Source organism: Salvelinus fontinalis, chromosome 15 (genome assembly GCF_029448725.1).
Source record: "Salvelinus fontinalis isolate EN_2023a chromosome 15, ASM2944872v1, whole genome shotgun sequence".
In the NCBI taxonomy this organism is placed as follows: Eukaryota; Metazoa; Chordata; class Actinopteri; order Salmoniformes; family Salmonidae; genus Salvelinus; species Salvelinus fontinalis.
Genome location: NC_074679.1, coordinates 24,243,389 through 24,265,379, shown reverse-complemented (window position 1 = coordinate 24,265,379; position 21,991 = coordinate 24,243,389). Strand labels below are relative to the sequence as shown.

The window sequence follows — 21,991 nt, the reverse complement described above, 5'->3', positions numbered from 1 at the left end:
TATACAAATGCAATACAAAAAAGAGAGCCCACATTAACGGACCGTACTACATACAAACAATTACTCACAAACAGACATGGGGGAACAGAGGGTTAAATGATGAACAAGTAATTGGGGAATTGAAACCAGGTGTATAAGACAAAGACAAAACGAATGGAAAATGAAAAGTGGATCAGCGATGGCTAGAAGGCCCGTGACGTTGACCGCCGAACGCCGCCCGAACAAGGAGAGGGACCGACTTTGGCGGAAGTGACAGAGGGATCATGCAGAATATTAGTTTCCGTCAGCAACAACAACTAGATAAACAGGTTCTATAACATGTACTTTGTGTAAAGTAATTTTTTATCATATGAGGTTATTATTTTAAGAAAAACTGCATCTCTCATTCCTATTTCTGTAGAGGCAAAAGTTACCCTCATCTAACTCCTGCCCCAACTTAACATCAGCAAATCACCAGTCACTTCTGGAGTTATCCAAATAAATTAATTTGGTGGGTTGGATGTAATTGACAGACATCTCCTCATATGCTGTCACTTCCTGTCCCGCTGTGCCCTATAGAAGGATATACATAAATTAACCTCCTGTCTGAAAGATCTGGTGACATAGAAACAGGCATAGAACCATCATCTTTCTCCACCTCATCAGAGTTCTTCATCTTCTCCTCATCCTGGTCCTCGTCCTCCTGCTGTTCTTCGTGGTCATCGATCATGATCACCTCCTCCCCGGTCATGGTCACCTCCCCCATAAGACACATACAGCCTCAACACTCACTACAAAAATGTGACTGCAACATCATCTGTATAACAAGCACAGTACAACCACAATACAATGTAATTTGGTTTAGTTTTTGTCCTGTATTACACTCCAGTCACACACTGGCCCTCAGGGTTAGCGGGCCCTTCCTGGTTGGGCTCCTGGTCAGTGCTAACTGTGACTATGGGCTGGTCTGATCCTGCTGTCTTCTTGGGGCTGGCCTGGCTGGGCTTCTCATGGCTGCCATTCTTGTTCTTGATCAGGATCTTCCCCATGAGCTCCTCTGGACTGGGGATCTGCAGACCTGGCTTCAGCTGCTGAGTCACCCACACACAGGGGAGAAAACACACTTCAAATCAAATTGATTTATATAGCCCTTCTTACATCAGCTGATATCTCAAAGTGCTGTACAGAAACCCAGCCTAAAACCCCAAACAGCAAGCAATGCAGGTGTAGAAGCACGGTGGCTAGGAAAAACTCCCTAGGAAGAAACAAAGAGAGGAACCAGGCTATGAGGGGTGGCCAGTCCTCTTCTGGCTGTGCCAGGTGGAGATTATAACAGAACATGGCCAAGATGTTCAAATGTTCATAAATGACCAGCATGGTCAAATAATAATAATCACAGTAGTTGTCGAGGGTGCAGCAAGTCAGCACCTCAGGGAGGGAGACAAGGCATGCCCACACACATGCACACACACAAGCGGAAACACACTCTGTTCAGGGAAGGTGGCTTTACACAGCAATGAGTTTAGAAGGCTACAAAGACCCATACGGGTCAACTAGCAATGTAGTAATGTGAAACAGGAAAAGGTGGGGAGGCTGAAGGTTCTGCCTCATTTCTTCTTCGTAAGCACACAAACCAAGCATGACTGCATTGAGAAATTAAGAATCATCTGACAATGTTAGATTAAATTCATAAGCCTTAAAACTGTGGCCATAGACCATCTGAACTGCTCAGGTACAGTATTAAGACAAAAAGTAATGGGAGACCTGGCTTGTCTATGAAGGTATATATGACTGAGACAAAGGGACCTGTCAGTTCCTGACAGACAGTCCCACTCACAGGGTACTTGTCCATATCTCCAAAAATGCTTTTAAAATAGTTAGCCATTTTCTCCTCCTGCTTCACCCTTGAAAACACAATATAGCTTAGATAATGATCCCTTAAAGTCTACATGCAGGTTACAGGCTCAATCATATTATATAAATAGTCACATCCCACTGGACACACACTGGTTGAATCAACGTTGTTTCCTCGTCGTTTTCAATTCAATTATGTTGAACCAACGTGGAATAGACGTTGAATGTGCCCAGTGGGATCATATTATGAATAGCATACAAATAAGTGTTTGTGATTGTAGTGTTCCTGCTTTTGATATGGCTAAAGTCAAACCATGTTTTTAATCTGAAAAGAAGTCAAATGTAGTGCCTTTGTCACGGCCGTCGCAGGGAGGAGACCAAGGTGCAGCGTGGTATACGTACATTCTCTTTATTTAACGAATGAACACTGAACAAAACTAACCAAACAACAAAACGAACCGTGAAGCTATACAAAGAGTGCTGAACAGGCAACTACACATAGACAAGAACCCAGAAAACCAAAAGGGAAAATGGCCACCTAAATATGATCCCCAATCAGAGACAACGATAAACAGCTGTAACGTTCTGCAGGCTACACAGTAACTATACAAACTCAAGATCCCACAACTTAAGGTGGGAAAAAAGGCTGCCTAAGTATGATCCTCAATCAGAGACAACGATAGACAGCTGCCTCTGATTGGGAACCATACCCGGCCAACAAAAAATAGAAAACATAGAATGCCCACCCAAATCACACCCCGACCTAACCAAATAGAGAAATAAAAAGGCTCTCTAAGGCCAGGGCGTGACAACTTCCTTGCCGGTGAAGGGCTGTTCAGTTAAAACCAAGACTCAAATTGAGGGGGTAGGAGAGGGTATGCCATAGGCCAACCTTTTTATAAAGAAAATGGCAAAAAGCACAGGCCTACCCCTTGTAAACTTAAGATTTTGAGGAAAATAAAACAGATCCGATTAAATAAAGTGATCTATAACAGCACTTTGGTCAACAATGCTAGAAACAAGCTGTAAAATACCGGGGAAAAATGTGACTCCAATGCATATGAGGATATCATTATTTTGTTTCTTTGACATTCAGAGGCTGAGCTACAACCTATAGCCTGGGAGACAAAACATTTACTTTGCTTGGGAAGTAATCTAATTCTGTTCACTATCAATTGATTAAGCTATTCACTTTCTGTACAATAGAAGATTTTAAAACCCAGACAGCTTATAAGGAAACACTTGTGACCTTCTCTCATTGCAAACAGAGGCAGTTTCTGTAACGAGTGCCCTGAGAGTCGGGAAGCAAGTACGGGGAGTCAAACATTTAATCGGAAACAGACATGGAACAAGACAGGAACAGCATCAGCACACGGGTATACAAGAACATATGACAATCAATGCTGAAGCGGGGGAACAGGGCGGGGGAACAGACAGATATAGGGGAGGTTCCACGCTTCAAGATTGCTTCGATCATGTTGATTGGGATCTGTTCCGCATTGCGTCAAACAACAACATTGACGAATACGCTGATTCGGTGAGCGAGTTTATTAGCAAGTGCATCGGCGATGTCGTACCCACAGCAACTATTAAAACATGCCCAAACCAGAAACTGGGGATTGATGGCAGCATTCGCGCGAAACTGAAAGCGCGAACCAATGCTTTTAACCAGGGCAAGGTGACCGGAAACATGACCGAATACAAATCGTGTAGCTATTCCTTCTGCAAGGCAATCAAACAAGCTAAGCATCAGTATAGAGACAAAGTAGAGGCGCAATTCAACGGCTCAGAAACAAGAGGTATGTGGCAGGGTCTACAGTCAATCACGGATTACAAAAAGAAAACCCGCCCCATCGCGGACTAGGATGTCTTGCTCCCAGACAGACTAAACAACTTCTTTGCTCGCTTTGAGGACAATACAGTGCCACTGACACGGCCCGCTACCAAAACCTGCGGACTCTCCTTCACTGCAGCCGACATGAGTAAAACATTTAAACGTGTTAACCCTCGCAAGGCTGCAGGCCCAGATGGCATCCCCAGCCACACCCTCAGAGCATGCGCAGACCAGCTGGCTGGTGTGTTTACGGACATATTCAATCAATCCTTAACCCAGTCTGCTGTTCCCACATGCTTCAAGAGGGACACCATTGTTCCTGTTCCCAGCTAAACGACTACCGCCCCGTAGCACTCACTTCCGTCATCATGAAGTGCTTTGAGAGACTCGTCAAGGACCATATCACCTCCACCCTACCTGACACCCTAGACACACTCCAATTTCAGACAACGCAATCGCAACCACACTGCACACTGCCCTAACCCATCTGGACAAGAGGAATACCTATGTGCTGTTCATCGACTACAGCTCAGCATTTAACACCATAGTACCCTCCAAACTCGTCATCAAGCTCGAGACCCTGGGTCTCGACCCCTCCCTGTGCAACTGGGTACTGGACTTCCTGACGGGCCTCCCCCAGGTGGTGAGGGTAGGTAACAACATCTTTCACCCAGCTGATCCTCAACACTGGGGCACTACAAGGGTGTGTTCTGAGCCATCTCCTGTACTCCCTGTTCACCCACGACTGCGTGGCCATGCACGCCTCCAACTCAATCATCAAGTTTGCAGACGACACAACAGTGGTAGGCTTGATTACCAACAACGACGAGACGGCCTACAGGGAGGAGGTGAGGGCCCTCAGAGTGTGGTGTCAGGAAAATAACCTCACACTCAACGTCAACAAAACAAAGGAGATGATCGTAGACTTCAGGAAACAGCAGAGGGAGCACCCCCCTATCCACATCGACGGGACAGTAGTGGAGAGGGTAGTAATTTTTAAGTTCCTCGGCGTACACATCACGGACAAACTGAATTGGTCCACCCACACATACAGCGTGGTGAAGAAGGCGCAGCAGCGCCTCTTCAACCTCAGGAGGCTGAAGAAATTCGGCTTGTCACCAAAAGCACAACTTTTACAGATGCACAATCGAGAGCATCCTGTCGGGCTGTATCACCGCCTGGTACGGCAACTGCTCCGCCCACAAGCGTAAGGCTCTCCAGAGGGTAGCGAGGTCTGCACAACGCATCACCCGGGGCAAACTACCTGCCCTCCAGGACACCTACACCACCCGATGTCACAGGAAGGCCATAAAGATCATCAAGGACAACAACCACCCGAGCCACTGCCTGTTCACCCCGCTATCATCCAGAAGGCGAGGTCAGTACAGGTGCATCAAAGCAGGGACCGAGAGACTGAAAAACAGCTTCTACCACAAGGCCATCAGACTGTTAAACAGCCACCACTAACATTGAGTGGCTGCTGCCAACATACTGACTCATCTCCAGCCACTTTAATAATGGAAAAATTGATGTAAAAAATGTATCACTAGCCACTTTAACCAATGCCACTTAATATAATGTTTACATACCCTACATTACTCATCTCATATGTATATACTGTACTCTATACCATCTACTGCATCTTGCCATCTTTATGTAATACATGTATCACTAGCCACTTTATACAATGCCACTTTTAGATGTTTACATACCCTACATTACTCATCTCATATGTATATACTGTACTCGATACCATCTACTGCAGGGGTGTCAAACTCATTCCACGGAGGGCCTAGTGTATGCAGGTTTTTGGTTTTTCCTTTCAATAAAGCCCTAGACAACCAGGTGTGGGGAGTTCCTAACTAATTAGTGATGTTAATTCATCAATCAAGTACAAGGGAGGAGCGAAAACCCGCAGACACTCGACCCCCTGTGGAATGAGTTTGACACCTGTGATCTACTGCATCTTGCCTATGCCGTTCTGTACCATCACTCATTCATGTATCTTTATGTACATATTCTTCATCCCTTTACACTTGTGTGTATAAGGTAGTTGTTGTGAAATTGTTAGGTTAGATTACTCGTTGGTTATTACTGCATTGTCGGAACTAGAAGCACAAGCATTTCGCTACACTCGCATTAACATCTGCTAACCATGTGTATTTGACAAATAAAATTTGATTGATTTGATTTGATTTGAGGTAATGACAGAGGTGATTGAGTCCAGGTGAGTCTAATAATCGCTGATGAGCATGACGGGGGAAGGCAGGTGTGCGTAATACTGGGGAGCCTTGCGCCCTTCGAGTGCCAGGGGGGAAGAGCGGGAGCAGGCGTGACAGATTCATTGCAAACAAGACACACTGGCACTGGAGAAATATGATAAGATGAACACATAGGCCTATCTCTCTGTCCATTCTTAGCCTGAAAGTTCAGTGATTTGTGTGGTATAAAAAAATATTCTGCTAATATATGTAAAATAACGTAGATTTGCATAACATGTTTATGGCCCGCTATCAAAATTCCTGCGTTGCCATGTAATGCTTACAGAATGAAGAGACATGTTCTTTGTATCCACTTTATCTTTTAATTATTATTTTGGGTATAAGGGAGGATTGTCACGAATCCCGTTTCCTGAGTCTGTTTTTTGCCTGTGTTCTGTCCTGGAGTGTTTTTCCGGCGTCCTGGAACGCACCCTGTCTGGTTGCCGGACAATGTAGCCAGTTGGGAGAGTTCTGATTACCTGCACCTGTATCCCATCAGCTATCTGCACACCTGGTCCTGATCATCATCTCTCCTCTTCTTAAGCCCGGACCTGACATCCATTCCCTGCCGGATCGTTAGCCATGAACAGTATGTTGTGCCCACGAACCAGCCTCCAGTTGATAGAGTTTGTTTTGTTTTGTTGTTTTGTACGTCTTGCTTGCCTTTAACTTACCTCCGTTTGTTCTGTCTACAGCCATTCAACCGGAACCCATATCCCATCCCTGTCTGCTCGTCGCCAGTTTTTGTTTATCCCTTGGATCTGACTATCCAATCCCATCAACACACCTCCGCTGCCCGCTCCACCACCTGGAACTATCTACCTCCACGTTCTCATTTATTAATAAATACTCACCATCTTCATACTCACCTTGTCCTGGTCTGCTTCTGGGTCCAATTTTGGTAAACCCTGACAACGATCCGGCCAGCGATGAACCCAGCGGACCTGGACTCCGTTTGCCATGCAATTACCCAGCAGGAGAAGATGTTGGGACAACACAACACGGCGGTACACGAGATAGCGGGTTCAATCCGGAACTTATCGGCTAGCTTAACGAGTATCCAGGATCAGCTCAGTTTGTCGGCGGATCATCCACCACCTGTTTCACCCATATCACCTGCCGATTCGGGAGCGGGTTCCTTCCGTGAGCCCAAGGTTCCGACACCGGATAAGTACGAGGGAGATTTGGGAGGATGCCGTTCATTTCTTTTGCAGTGTGGGTTAGTTTTTGATCTGCAGCCCTACTCTTACGCCACAGATAAGGCTAGGATAGCTTTTGTTATTGAGCTGCTGCGTGGTAGAGCTCTGGAATGGGCTTCAGCCGTTTGGGAACGACGGGACACCTGCATGACGTCATACCAGGGTTTCACGGCAGAGATGAGAAAGCTTTTTGACCATCCAGTCCGAGGTAAGGACGCAGCTAAATGTTTGTTCTCTCTTCGCCAAGGAGCTCGCAGTGTGGCAGACTTTGTGATTGAATTCAGGACATTGGCTGTGGAGAGTGGTTGGAATGAGGAATCCCTACAAGCGGCTTTTTACCAGGGGTTGTCGGAGCAACTCAAGGACGAGCTGATCTCCTATCCAGAGCCTAGTGACCTAGACAGTTTGGTCACCTTAGCTATTCGGGTAGATAATAGAGTCCGAGAGAGAAGGAGGGAGAAGCAGTGGGGTCCGTCTAATCAATCTGAGACTCGGTTACCATTCGGGTCAGGAAGTGGACCAGAACGTGTTGATCATTATTCCCCACACAGGATTAGTGGAGGGGTCTTGCCGTGAGATCCTGAACCCATGCTTATAGGGCGACACGGGTTAACTAAGGTGGAGCGCCAACGTAGACGTGAGACCAACAGCTGCCTCTACTGTGGTAGCTCGGGACATTACATCTCCGCTTGTCCTCAGCGCCCGTTAAACTGCCCGGCTCGCTAGTTTTGGGAGGTCTTTTAGCGAGCCAGTTTCAACCTCTCAAGAACCCTGTCAGACCCTGTTTTCCTGCGACCCTCATGAATAAGAATCAGAGTTTAGCGATGAACGCTTTTATCGATTCAGGTGCCGATGGCAGCTTTATTGATGCCGATTTGGTGGAACAGCTGGGGCTTTCCAAGGAGCAATTGCCGAAAGCCATTGAAGCTACCACTCTGAACGGCAGTAGTCTGGCACGGATCACGATGAGGACTGAACCGGTTAAGATGTTGTCGGGGAATCATTCAGAAGTTATCTCCTTCTTCATTTTGTCCTCGCCCCATGTTCCCCTGGTTCTTGGTTACCCCTGGCTGAGAGAACACAATCCCTCGGTTGATTGGGTGACGGGTAGGGTAACTAGTTGGAGCATTGAGTGTCATGCTAACTGCCTTAGGACAGCCTGTTCTCATGCTATCCCCAGTCAGGGCAGTGAGTCTGCTCCCCCTGATTTGTCCCTGGTTCCAGAAATATATCACGATTTGGGTGAAGTATTCAGTAAGCAGAAGGCTCTGTCACTTCCTCCCCACCGACCTTATGACTGTGCGATTAAGCTGTTCCCTGGAGCTGCCTTTCCCAAGGGACGATTATACAGTATCTCTCGACCTGAGCGTGAGGCCTTGGAGACCTACATCAATGAGTCTCTAGCTGCAGGTCTCATTCGCCCCTCGTCATCACCCCTGGGAGCAGGATTCTTTTTTGTGAGCAAGAAGGATAGCTCACTTCGACCGTGTATTGATTATCGGGGTTTGAATGATATTACAGTCAAAAACAAGTATCCCCTGCCCTTGATGAGCTCTGCGTTCGACTCATTACAGGGTGCTACGGTGTTTACGAAGCTTGACCTAGGCAATGCTTATCATTTGGTTCGGATCAAAGAGGGGGACGAGTGGTTGACTGGGTTCAATACACCTATGGGACATTTCGAGTACCAGGTGATGCCGTTTGGACTGACTAACGCTCCTGCTGTGTTCCCAAGTATGGTGAATGACGTGCTGAGAGATATGATTGGTATTTTTGTGTTCGTTTACCTGGATGATATCCTCATCTTCTCGAGGGAGCTTTCTAGCCACGTCCAGCATGTCAAGCAGGTCCTGCAGCGGTTATTGGAGAACCGTCTGTTCGTGAAGGCTGAGAAGTGTGATTTTCACGCCCACACTACGTCCTTCCTCGGGTACATCATCTCCAGGGGAGAGATCAAGATGGACCAAGAGAAGGTTCGGGCGGTTTGGGATTGGGGCCAGCCCGGTACGAGATTGCAGCTCCAGAGATTCCTGGGATTTGCGAACTTCTATCGGAGGTTTATCCGGGATTACAGCCGGGTGGCCGCTCCTCTTACTGCCTTGACGTCTTGTACCAGGAATTTCTGTTGGACTCCTGAGGCAGACCGAGCATTTCTGGACTTGAAGAGCCGATCCACCAACGCCCCGATTCTCTCTCAACCTGACACTTCCCGTCAGTTTGTTGTTGAGGTGGACGCGTCCGATGTGGGGGTGGGCGCCATCCTGTCCCAGCGTAGCTCTACTGACGGTAAACTCCATCCCTGCGCCTTCTACTCTTGTCGTCTTTCACCAGCTGAGAGAAACTACGATGTGGGTAACCGGGAGCTTCTCGCTGTGAAGCTTGCCTTGGAAGAGTGGCGTCACTGGTTGGAGGGAGCGGAGCAACCGTTTGTGGTCTGGACGGACCACAAGAATCTGGCTTACGTGCAATCGGCTAAACGTCTCAACTCCCGTCAGGCCAGGTGGGCGTTGTTTTTTGGACGTTTCAATTTTCTCCTGACGTTCCGACCTGGGTCGAAGAACGGCAAAGCGTACGCCTTGTCCCGGATGTTCTCCAAGACGGATGAGAGTGGGGCCAAGACTGAGATGATTCTTCCCCAGAACCTTGTCGTGGGAGCCGTTACATGGAGGATTGAGGAGGATGTGATGGCGGCCCTTCGGACGCAGCCCGGCCCCGGTAACGGTCCACCCGGTCGGTTGTTCGTGCCTGAGTCGGTCCGTTCTGCTGTCCTTCAGTGGTCCCGCGCCAGCAAGATAGCTTGTCACCCTGGCGTTGCTCGGACTATGGCGCTACTGCGCAGACGATTTTGGTGGCCTGCCATGGGAGAAGATACCCGGAGGTTTGTTGCCGCATGTCCTGTTTGTGCGCAAAACAAGAGTACCAATCGGCCCAGCTCTGGGCTTTTTCACTCCCTACCTATTCCTCGGCGACCTTGGTCGCATCTGGCCCTGGATTTTGTCATGGGATCGCCCTCTTCTGTTGGGAACACGGTCATTCTGACCATTGTGGACAGATTCAGCAAGTTTGCTCATTTTGTCCCTCTCTCCAAGCTTCCATCTGCCACGGAGACGTCCGAGATCCTTGTTAGGGAGGTTTTCAGGGTCCACGGATTGCCCAGTGACATTGTTTCTGACCGTGGTCCTCAGTTTACCTCTGCTGTCTGGAGATCCTTCTGTTTGGCCATTGGAGCTACAGTCAGTCTCACTTCTGGATTTCACCCACAATCTAATGGTCAGGCGGAGAGAGCCAACCAGAAGATGGAGTCTACGCTACGTTGTCTTGTCTCCTCTGATCCCACCTCTTGGTCATCTCAATTACCCTGGGTCGAGTATGCCCATAATACCCTTCCTTCATCTGCCACTGGGACGTCCCCCTTCCAATGCCTGTACGGATACCAACCTCCCTTGTTTCCTTCTCAGGAGAGGGATCTCTCGGTTCCTTCTGTCCAGGCCCACATTCGTCGTTGCCACCGGACCTGGCATCGGGCCAGGAAGGTCCTCCTTAAAGTTTCTGACCGGTATCAGATCCAGGCGAATCGTCGCCGTATTCCTGCTCCCGCTTATACCATCGGAGATAAGGTTTGGTTGGCTACATGGGATCTTCCTCTACGGACTGAGTCGAGGAAACTGTCACCAAGGTTCATTGGTCCGTTTGTGGTGGAGAGAATCATTAACCCTGTTGTGGTCCGACTCAAATTGCTGGCAACGCTTAGAGTACACCCCACCTTTCATGTCTCCTGCCTCTAGCCGGTTCTTCTCAGTCCTCTGTTGCCCCCTCCTCCTCGTCCTCCTCCTCCTCGGATGATCGGAGGTGGTCCTGCCTACACGGTGCGCCGTATCATGGACTCCAGACGGCGGGGTCGAGGGTTCCAGTATTTAGTGGATTGGGAAGGATATGGTCCAGAGGAGAGGAGTTGGATTCCTCGGCGTCAGATCCTTGACGATGACCTGCTTTGTGACTTTTACCGCCTCCACCCTGGCGCTCCGGGTAGTCCGCCCGGTGGCGTTCGTCGGAGGGGGGGTACTGTCACGAATCCCGTTTCCTGAGTCTGTTTTTTGCCTGTGTTCTGTCCTGGAGTGTTTTTCCGGTGTCCTGGAACGCACCCTGTCTGGTTGCCGGGCAATGTAGCCAGTTGGGAGAGTTCTGATTACCCGCACCTGTATCCCATCAGCTATCTGCACACCTGGTCCTGATCATCTCTCCTCTTCTTAAGCCCGGACCTGACATCCATTCCCTGCCGGATCGTTAGCCATGAACAGTATGTTGTGCCCACGAACCAGCCTCCAGTTGATAGAGTTTATTTTGTTTTGTACGTCTTGCTTGCCTTTAACTTACCTCCGTTCTGTCTACAGCCATTCACCCAGAAACCATATCCCATCCCTGTCTGCTCGTCGCCAGTTTTTGTTTATCCCTTGGATCTGACTATCCAATCCCATCAACACACCTCCGCTGCCCACTCCACCACCTGGAACTATCTACCTCCATGTTCTCATTTATTAATAAATACTCACCATCTTCATACTCACCTTGTCCTGGTCTGCTTCTGGGTCCAATTTTGGTAAACCCTGACAACGATCAACTGTTTTTTACAAATATATTTTGCTGAAGGGAGGGCCATCCATTTTCAATTCAAAGAGTTACGATTTTCTCCTTGTAATCCTTATTATAAATAACGTTCACTGGAGGAAATCGGTGTGTGACAGTAAACTATGCTGAGGCGTTTGGTTTGGTCTGTTTACCAGTTATAGCGGAGCTCTGGGTGCCCTTAAATGGCAGTGTTGAGTGAAGGGGCCATGGGATGTGTGGTGTGGTGTAGTGTGGAGTAGAGAGGCTGCTGTGCTGCACGCATGCTCCAGTGCCCAGGCCCAATATGACACTCTGTATTGTGTCTCAATGGACACCTGCTGGCAGAGCCACAAAGGAAGCTGTCACTGTGAGATGTAAAGCAGGGGCCACTTCCTGGTACACTGTTTCTGTAGGCACTGGGGTCTGGACTACGGTTGTAACAGTCTCTATCATTAGTAACACTCGATCTCTGTTGTCTGTGAGTCTTAATGAATGAGGGATGTGTTTATGGGGACTACAAGAGGGGTAGACAATTGGTCAATGGTCTACATTAGTTAGATGCTTTGTTTTTGTTGGCACACACCATATCGGATCAATAGGACTATTCTCTAGCATTAAGGTCCATGTCACGCCCTGACCTTATAGAGCTTTTTATGTCTCTATTTTAGTTTGGTCAGGGTGTGATTTGGGTGGGCATTCTATGTTCATTTTTCTGTTTTGTATTTCTTTGTTTTGGCCGGGTGTGGTCCTCAATCAGGGACAGCTGTCTATCGTTGTCTCTGATTGGGAACATTACTTAGGAAGCCTTTTCCCACCTGTGTTTTGTGGGTAGTTATTTTCTGTTTAGTGTTTTCTGCACCTGACAGGACTGTTTCGGTTTGCACTTTGTTATTTTGTTCTAGTGTTCAGTTTAAATAAAAGCTGCGTTTTGGTCCGATTCTTCCTCTTCAGACGACGACACCCGTTACAGTCCAATATAGCATTGGGGTAAGTGTTAGGACTAGGGCTAGAATCTCCCAACATAGGTTGCATATTCCGTTGAAAATGGGTGAATAATTTGTTTACTACTGCACTGCCTGGCACTGAGAGATGAGGACTGACTGACACCTGACCTTGAACAGGATCTCGGTTGTCATGGTGAATCCGTGGATGATGGTGGTTTTCCCTTCCAGCAGTCCAGCTCCAAGCAACGGCAGCCGGCCAGCAGACACTGGCGGTACATCTCCGGAGACGACACGCCGGAAAACTGACCCACTGTGGAGGGATCACAGGGAAATATGTTCCATTACACTCTAGAGACACTCAAAGGCATAAGCAACCGTCTGTACGATTTCCAGTCATTTTAATTAATGAAATAACACAAAAAGGATTGTATAAATTATCATTCATCCATAGACTTTTTAATGCTTCTATTACCAGCTCTGTGCTCACATTTACTGACAAGAAAATGCCTTTCCATTTTTATAGCTCCGAGTAGACTTTCATAAACCTTGTTTACCATAGCCGTGTTCAAATGTGTGATATCAGGTCTAAAGGCAGTTCTCGTCTGATCTGTCTGGTATGTGTTGGACTTGATTAGGCAATGTGGCAGCGGTTGGCTCATGTCCTGACACTTGGCCAGGTTGTCCAGTATTACCACAGATGTCAGATAGAACAGCTGACCTGTAGAATAAGACACATGCACATTATAGCAGTGTTACACATCTCTCTTCTATAAAACACTGGATTGAAAATACAGTAATGATTGGGAATAAAGTGCAGTCAATGATGATCGGTTAGTTCTCCTGTCCTGTATGTAGTAATCAGACTGCATCTATGTGTATCTACATTTACATTTACATTTTAGTCATTTAGCAGACGCTCTTATCCAGAGCGACTTACAGTAGAGTGCATAAATTTTATTACATTTTTACATACTGAGACAAGGATATCCCTACCGGCCAAACCCTCCCTAACCCGGACGACGCTATGCCAATTGTGCGTCGCCCCACGGACCTCCCGGTTGCGGCCGGCTGCCACAGAGCCTGGGCGCGAACCCAGAGACTCTGGTGGTGCAGCTAGCACTGCAATGCAGTGCCCTAGACCACTGCGCCACCCGGGAGGTCTTCCTTACAACCAGTAAAATTTATGTCATTTGAACATTTTGTACAGAAAATATAGACTTTGTTTGTTATTGTATTTTCTTCCCAGTCCCAAAACATCTTTGCTTTGCGAAAGATGACAGCGAAAACTTGATGTCAACTAGATTGAAGCATTCGTTCTATCGATCTATTAGGAAACATTATTCTGCTGAGCAAGGGTTTATTTGTCTTCTAGGGCCCCATATAATGCCAAAAGAAAAGCTACATGTATCTAATTATAGACAAGTTGACTAACAAATAGCCTACAAAAATGAAAATTATAAGCAGAAACATATCTAAACCAGGCAGCAAAAAAAATCCTGCACCCTGTATCAAAAAAAGCGTACTGCCTTGTTTGACTGTAGTGCGTTTTCTGTATTTACGGCTAGGGTTAGGTGCTGGCCTCAGATTTTCACTTTATCACATACAGTCAGTCGGATGGGTTATTAGCAATTGCCGGTGGGTGAACAAACAGCTGACCTGTGGGCAGTGGCAAACCGTCATTGATCCCCACCTTTTTAGCTAAAAACAGGTATGCATGTTTTTCCATGTTATTTTGACATTAATACCTGTCACATATCAGTTTGCAAACAATGTAAAACAAGAAATAAAATCATTCAGTTAATAAAGCTGCATACAAACTTGGTCTCTTTTTTGCTTTCTTGAGTAAGGCAGCTCCAAAATGCAGGTGTTTCAGCCTAGCTCAGTGCTTTCTATGGTGGAGGGGCAGTCTGTGGTGGTGGGGCAGTATCTCTCCTCTGTTGGCGTTGGAGGAGCAGGGCTCATACTTTTCGATGAGGGCCTTCACCTGGTCAGGTCCGATACGGGAGAAGAGCTCTTCAGTGAGGCGGGGGTCACGCTGCTTCTTGTTGACCACGCCAAACCCTGAGAGAACACACAATTTACCTCTAACATTATTACATTCGACTGGAAATAATTCATGACACACATTCAGAAAGGACTATAAGTACTGAAACTATGTGTTTGTCATTTAGTAGACGCTCTTCTCCAGAACAACTAGGGTTAAGGGCCTTGTTCAGAGCACATATTTTTCACCTAGTCTGCTCGGGGATTCAAACCAGCAACATTTCTGTTACAGCCCAATGCTCTTAAGCACAAGGCTACCTGCCGCCCTATACAGATGCAAAACTCAGAATTGTGGGGAGGTGTGCTGAAGCCAGGGCACTCTTCACCCTCTTATCGGCTAGAAACATCTTGTAAATACTGAAGATGAAAATAAAGACAACACATGCATCTAGTTTAAATTGATTGAATATGTTGAACTGTTGTGGGAGCTGTTCAACAAATTCAACAAAATTGTCTGTGACTCACTTTTTGACAGGGATCTTAACATCCTTATTGGTCTGAAGGGAGATGCGGACATACCTAGGAGGGAGAGGATCATGATTTTTTTACATTACATTTTTTACATTCAACATAAAGAGAGACCGGTCCTTGTCCACTCACATTTTCTCCGTGAAGACATGTCTGAATGCGTTGCTCCTCGATGGGTTGTAAGCAATGGACAGGATATCAGCAGCCCAGTTCTTTAACATCAGACCACAACCGCATGAAATTGCTGTCTGGATTTACTACTTGTCATGATAATAACTGTTTCGTTTTTGACCACTAGAGGACATAGAAATGATCAGTCACAGTGCCTCAGGAAGAGAACCAATTGTTATTTTCATTGGAGTTAATTAAAACTGGATATTGTAGTCGTAAACTCATAAAGAGTGCAAGGACAGAGGCTGCTTTGTGGTGGAAATGAAGGCTCATATTAGTGGTTGACCTGAGGCAAGGTTAGTGCTGCAGAGCCAGTTTGGAATCTAGCAACTAATATAAACAAATGTTGGTGGTTAGGTGATGCTGATAAGCAAATGTACTCTAGACGTTTACATACCTATTGATGCATGTTTATGACACTTAATGATTTGAAGTTATGCTACATACAGTATGTGCAGTATGAGCTCTGGTTATGTCATGTTGCTGTGATGAAAATATGTAATGACGTAAGGATTTTGAAGTGTATTACCTGTATCACATTCTCCTTGTTAGCAAAGAAGCTGTGGTAAGCCAAATTCACCATGTCAGGGCCTGTGAGGGTTTTTACTAGATGGTCGCTGTTTGGAAAATTCAGGTTGAACACATTCCTGACATTAGGGTGCTGTTGATGAGAATGGACAGACATTAATAAAACAAAGATGAGTGACCAAAAGTAATTCCTATGTTCCCATGTTATCACAATGATGATTATTGTGTAGGCAAAGCATTTTGTTTGTGTTTTTATGCTCTCTTTCTTTCACACAGTAAAAAAAGTACATTATTTGACACTTTCTCTTGTATTCCCTGTCATCCTCTACTATCCTCTACTTCTCCATGTATATTTGGAGAGGGGGAAATGAGGCCTGCTACGTCCTGGTGTCTGTTTTCCATACACAGGATGCCTGGGAGCTCAAGCCTGACCAGACAGGCAAATCACTGCAAGGAAACTCCAGACAAGAGCAGAGAAAGATGAGAGCAGCAGCTCAGCAGAGGAACTGGGGATCTACTATATCTTCAACATATCAAGTGTTTGTGATGCAGTAGTTTATGTGTCGGGGGGCTAGGGTCAGTCTGTTATATCTGGAGTACTTCTCCTGTCTTATCTGGTGTCCTGTGTGAATTTAAGTATGCTCTCTCTAATTCTCTCTTTCTTTCTTTCTCTCTCTCTCTCGGAGGACCTGAGCCCTAGGACCATGCCTCAGGACTACCTGGCATGATGACTCCTTGCTGTCCCCAGTCCACCTGGCCGTGATGCTGCTCCAGTTTCAACTGTTCTGCCTGCGGCTATGGAACCCTGACCTGTTCACCGGACGTGCTACCTGTCCCAGACCTGCTGTTTTCAACTCTCTAGAGACAGCAGGAGCGGTAGAGATAGTCTCAATGATCGGCTATGAAAAGCCAACTGACATTTACCCCTGAAGTTCTGACTTGTTGCACCCTCGACAACTACTGTGATTATTATTATTTGACCATGCTGGTCATTTATGAACATTTGAACATCTTGGCCATGTTCTGTTATAATCTCGACCCGGCACAGCCAGAAGAGGACTAGTCACCCCTCATAGCCTGGTTCTCCTCTAGGTTTCTTCCTAGGTTTTGGCCTTTCTAGGGAGTTTTTCCTAGCCACCGTGCTTCTACACCTGCATTGCTTGCTGTTTGGGGTTTTAGGCTGGGTTTCTGTACAGCACTTCGAGATATCAGGGCTATATAAATCCATTTGATTTGATTTGACCACGCAGCAGTGGAAGCTGTACACCTCTTAGACAATGGTACTCACTTTAGAAAGTTTTGCATATTTTCCTGATATGTTCTCAACATCCAGGAGGTCTGTCTACTAGAAATGGGGAATTATAAAACCACAAGCCAATGACTATGATAGAACAATTATTATTTTATGATTGCATGAACAGATAGGCATCTGCAGCACCCATAGTAAATTGAATTATGCTTTCTACTACTTGCCTGAATCCTCTGTATGGAACACGTGGTTAACAGACTGATGTACTGCAGAACAGAAGGTGCTGTGAGAGGAGCGAGACAGAGGTAGAAAGCAAAAGAGCAAAAGAGAAAGCACTACAGTAGAGAGAGAGAGAGAAGGAAGCAGCTGTCAGCCCAGTGAACATTGTGCAGCGCAACAGGCTGGCAAAACCCACATCAGCTGTGATCAATACAATTCACGAGGCTGCTGGGACTGTGACGCGCAATGCAGAGCCATGAACCATCTCACAACTAGATCCAATTCACATCTGTTAACATACATTTTGGTAACAGTGGTTGGGGCACTGAGTCATCCCACATCCTGACGGACCCCATTCCAGAGCTGTGGAGTCTGAAGCAGCCAGCACAGCTTCCAGGACACATTTCTATTGGTCTGGATTCAATACATAAGGATCTAAACTGTTCAACTTAACAACCAGGCAGATAATATAATGTGGCAGTATTTACTCACTGTAAACCAATTATTTCCAAGTAGTTTCTGGTTGTACTAGCCCTTAGGGTCCATCTTCATGGTGACAGGTGTCACGACTTCCACCGAAGTCGGTTCCTCTCCTTGTTCGGCCGACGCTTGGCAGTAGGCGTTATCGGTCTTCTAGCCATCGTCGATCCACTTTTCATTTTCCATTTGTTTTGTCTTGTTTTCCTACACACCTGGTTCTCATTTCCATCATTTAGTGTTGTCTATTTAACCCTCTGTTCCCCCATGTCTTTGTGTTTGTTTGTAAGTGCTTGTGCACATTGGTTACTGGTGCGTGTCGGATTTTGTACCCATGATGGTTATTTTCTGTATGCCGTTGGTTTTGAATTAAACTGCTCCGGCTATTACCTCGTTATGCTCTCCTGTGTCTGACTTCACTGCCACCAGTTACGCACCCCTTACAGAATTCCACACCACACCATGGAGTCAGCAGGAGCAGGTACCCCGGGTATAGAAGTGGAGGAGCGCGTCAGAGAACACACCGTGCTGATACAACATCTCGGTGTCGCGATGGAACACGTTGTCCAGATCATGGACTGCTTGGAGAGACAGGGAGTCCTTCCAGCACCTCCACCAGCACAACCCGGGTTGCCACTACTCGTCCCTCCTGTACCCGGTCCCAGTGGGATGCGTCTCACCCTTCCCGGGGAGGATGATGGGACTGTGCCAGAGGTTCCTGCTACAGCTGGACCTATACCTGGACACCGTTTACCCGGCTCCCTCGGGAAGGGAGAGGGTATCTGCCCTCGTCTCGTGCCTCTTAGGGAGAGCTCTGGAGTGGGCTAACGCCGTGTGGGGAGAAGGAGATACGGCGTTGGACAACTTCACGGTGTTCACGCGCCGCTTCCAGGCAGTCTTCGGGAGTTGGCCTGCAGGGATACCACCCTCATCTTCGACCAGCTGGTGGACATGTCCATTCGGTTGGATAACCTGTCTAGGACTGGGGTGCCGCTAGCGGCACCCCCCCCCCCCCCCACATTCCACTGAAAAGGCAGAGCCGCGAAATTCAAAAAATATATATTTTTTAAATATTTAACTTTCACACATTAAAGTCCAATACAGCTAATGAAAGACACAGATCGTGTGAATCCAGCCAACATGTCCGATTTTTAAAATGTTTTACAGGGAAGACACAATATGTAAAGATATAAATCTATTAGCTAAACTCATTAGCATAAGACACCATCTTTTATTTGTCCACCAACACCAGTAGCTATCACCAATTCGGCTAAACTAAGATATTGATAGCCACTAACCAAGAAAAAAACTCATCAGATGACAGTCTGATAACATATTAATGGTATAGGATAGGTTTTGTTAGAAAAATTTGCATATTTCAGGTAGATGTCATAGTTTACAATTGCACCCACAGTCACAAATGGACTGGAATAAATATATAGAGCAACGTGTTTACCAAATTACTAATCATCAAACATTTCGTAAAAATACACAGCATACACTACTCGAAAGACACAGATCCTGTGAATACAGACAATATTTCAGATTTTCTAAGTGTCTTACAGCGAAAACACAATAAATCGTTATATTAGCATACCACATATGCAAACGTTACCAGAGCATTGATTCTAGCCAAAGAGAGCGATAACGTAAACATCGCCAAAATATATTAATTTTTTCACTAACCTTCTCAGAATTCTTCAGATGACACTCCTGTAACATCACATTACAACATACATATACAGTTTGTTCGAAAATGTGCATATTTAGCCACCAAAATCATGGTTAGACAATGACAAAAGTTGCGCAGCTGGTCAGACAATGTCGTGCGCCATATTAGACAGTGATCTAGTCGTATACATAAATACTCATAAACGTGACTAAAAAATATAGGGTGGACATCGATTGATAGACAATTTAATTCTTAATACAATCGCGGAATTACATTTTTTTAATTATCCTTACTTTTCAATACAGTTTGCGCCAAGCGAAGCTACGTCTAGCAAGATGGCGTCATAAGCGATTAACATTTCTCGACAGAAACACGATTTATCATAATAAATTGTTCCTACTTTGAGCTGTTCTTCCATCAGAATCTTGGGCAAAGAATCCTTTCTTGGGTCTAATCATCTTTTGGTCGAAAGCTGTCCTCTTGCCATGTAGAAATGCCCATTGCGTTTGGCATGAACTGGAACCGTGCCCAGAGATTCACAGTGTCTCAGAAATAAATGTCCCAAAATCGCACTAAACGGATATAAATTGCTATAAAACGGTTTAAATTAACTACCTTATGATGTTTTTAACTCCTATAACGAGTAGAAACATGACCGGAGAAATCTAACTGGCTACACTAATGCTTGGAAAAAGAGCAGGGTCGGTGTCCACCGCGCGCCTGACGCATCTGGAAAAGAGTTCCTACCTACACGTGTTTTTGTTTTATAGGGGCTGTGATTGCGCAATCGATACCATTCAAATCGTCATCACGTAAAGGCATCCAGGGGAAGACGTAAGCAGTGTCTGTATACTCATAGAAATAACAGTGGCCTTTTAACTGACTCCAGATCAGGGGACAAAATGTGTGAAATCTGACTCCATGTCAGGGAAATTGCTGTAGAATGAGTTCTGTTCCACTCAGAGACAAAATTTCAACGGCTATAGAAACTAGAGACTGTTTTCTATCCAATAATAATAATAATATGCATATTGTACGATCAAGAATTTAGTAGGAAGCCGTTTCAAAAATTACACGATTTCCATAAATAGTGACAACAGCACCCCCTAGCCTCAACAGGATAACCTGCTGGTCACCCGCGGACGTCCAGAGAGGGCTCTGTCGATTCCCTCTTCCAGCACCACCGCTCCGGTGCCTATGGAGCTGGAAGGTGCTGCGTTCAGGGAGACCGGAGGAGGGGCTTTCACGTATACCATCTGTGGCCGCAGAGGTCACACTGCTGGTCGATGCCGGGTTGATTCCTCTAGGGGTCGAGGCAGCAGGCAGGGCACTCTGGCGTCGCCCCAGGTGAGCATGCACCACACTCATCCAGAGCCCTCTGTTGTACACCTGTTTGTGCATGTTTACTTTCCTGAGTTTTCCCCGCATTCCTAGCATAAGGCGCTTGTCGATTCAGGAGCGGCTGGGAAATTTATCGACAGAGCATTCGCCCATAGGTTAGGGATCCCTATTGTTCCTGTGGTTAGGCCTTTCCCAGTTCACGCTCTGGACAGTCGACCATTAGGGTCCGGGGTAATTATGGAAACTACCATCCCCCTGGGCATGGTGACACAGGGGAGTCATGAGGAGAGAATGAGTCTCTTCCTCATTGACTCTCCTGCGTTTCTCGTGGTACTAGGCGTTCCCTGGTTAGCTCATCATAACCCCACCATCTCATGGCAACAGAGGGTTCTCACGGGGTGGTCGCGAGAGTGCTCAGGGAGGTGTTTAGGGGTTTCCGTTGGTGCTACTATGGTGGAAAGTCCAGACCAAGTCTCCACCGTGCGCATTCTCCCCGACTATGCCGATTTGGCTCTCGCCTTCTCCAAAAAGAAGGCGACTCAATTACCACCCCAATCGACGGGGGGGATTGTGCGATAAATCTCCTGGTAGACGCTGCACTTCCCAGGAGTTACGTGTATCCCCTGTCGCAAGAGGAGACGGCGGCTATGGAAACATATGTCTCCGAATCCCTGCATCAGGGGTATATTCGGTCCTCCACTTCACCCGCCTCCTCAAGTTTATTTTTTGTGAAGAAGAAGGAGGGAGGTCTGTGCCCGTGTATTGACTACCGAGGCCTAAATCAGATCACGGTGAGGTACAGTTACCCGCTCCCTCTTATCGCCACGGCGATTGAGTCAATGCACAGGGCGCGCTTCTTCACCAAACTGGATCTCAGGAGTGCTTACAACCTGGTGCGTATCAGGGAGGGAGACGAGTGGAAGACGACGTTCAGTATGACCTCAGGGCATTATGAGTACCTCGTCATGCCGTATGGGTTGATGAATGCTCCATCAGTCTTCCAAGCCTTTGTATACAAGATTTTTAGGGACCTGCACGGGCAGGGTGTAGTGGTGTATATTTTGAATACATTCTGATATACTCCGCTACACGCGCCGAGCCTGTGTCCCTGGTGCGCAGGGTGCTTGGTCGACTGTTGGAGCATGAC

The 21,991-nt window shown here is 46.6% G+C and overlaps 1 pseudogene; it reads right to left on the bottom strand.

Annotated features, from left to right (window-relative positions):
- The window catches only part of LOC129812096 (1-phosphatidylinositol 4,5-bisphosphate phosphodiesterase beta-2-like), a 29,831-nt pseudogene extending 8,900 nt beyond the window's left edge, over nucleotides 1-20,931 (bottom strand).
- Nucleotides 20,932-21,991: the final 1,060 nt, after the last annotated feature.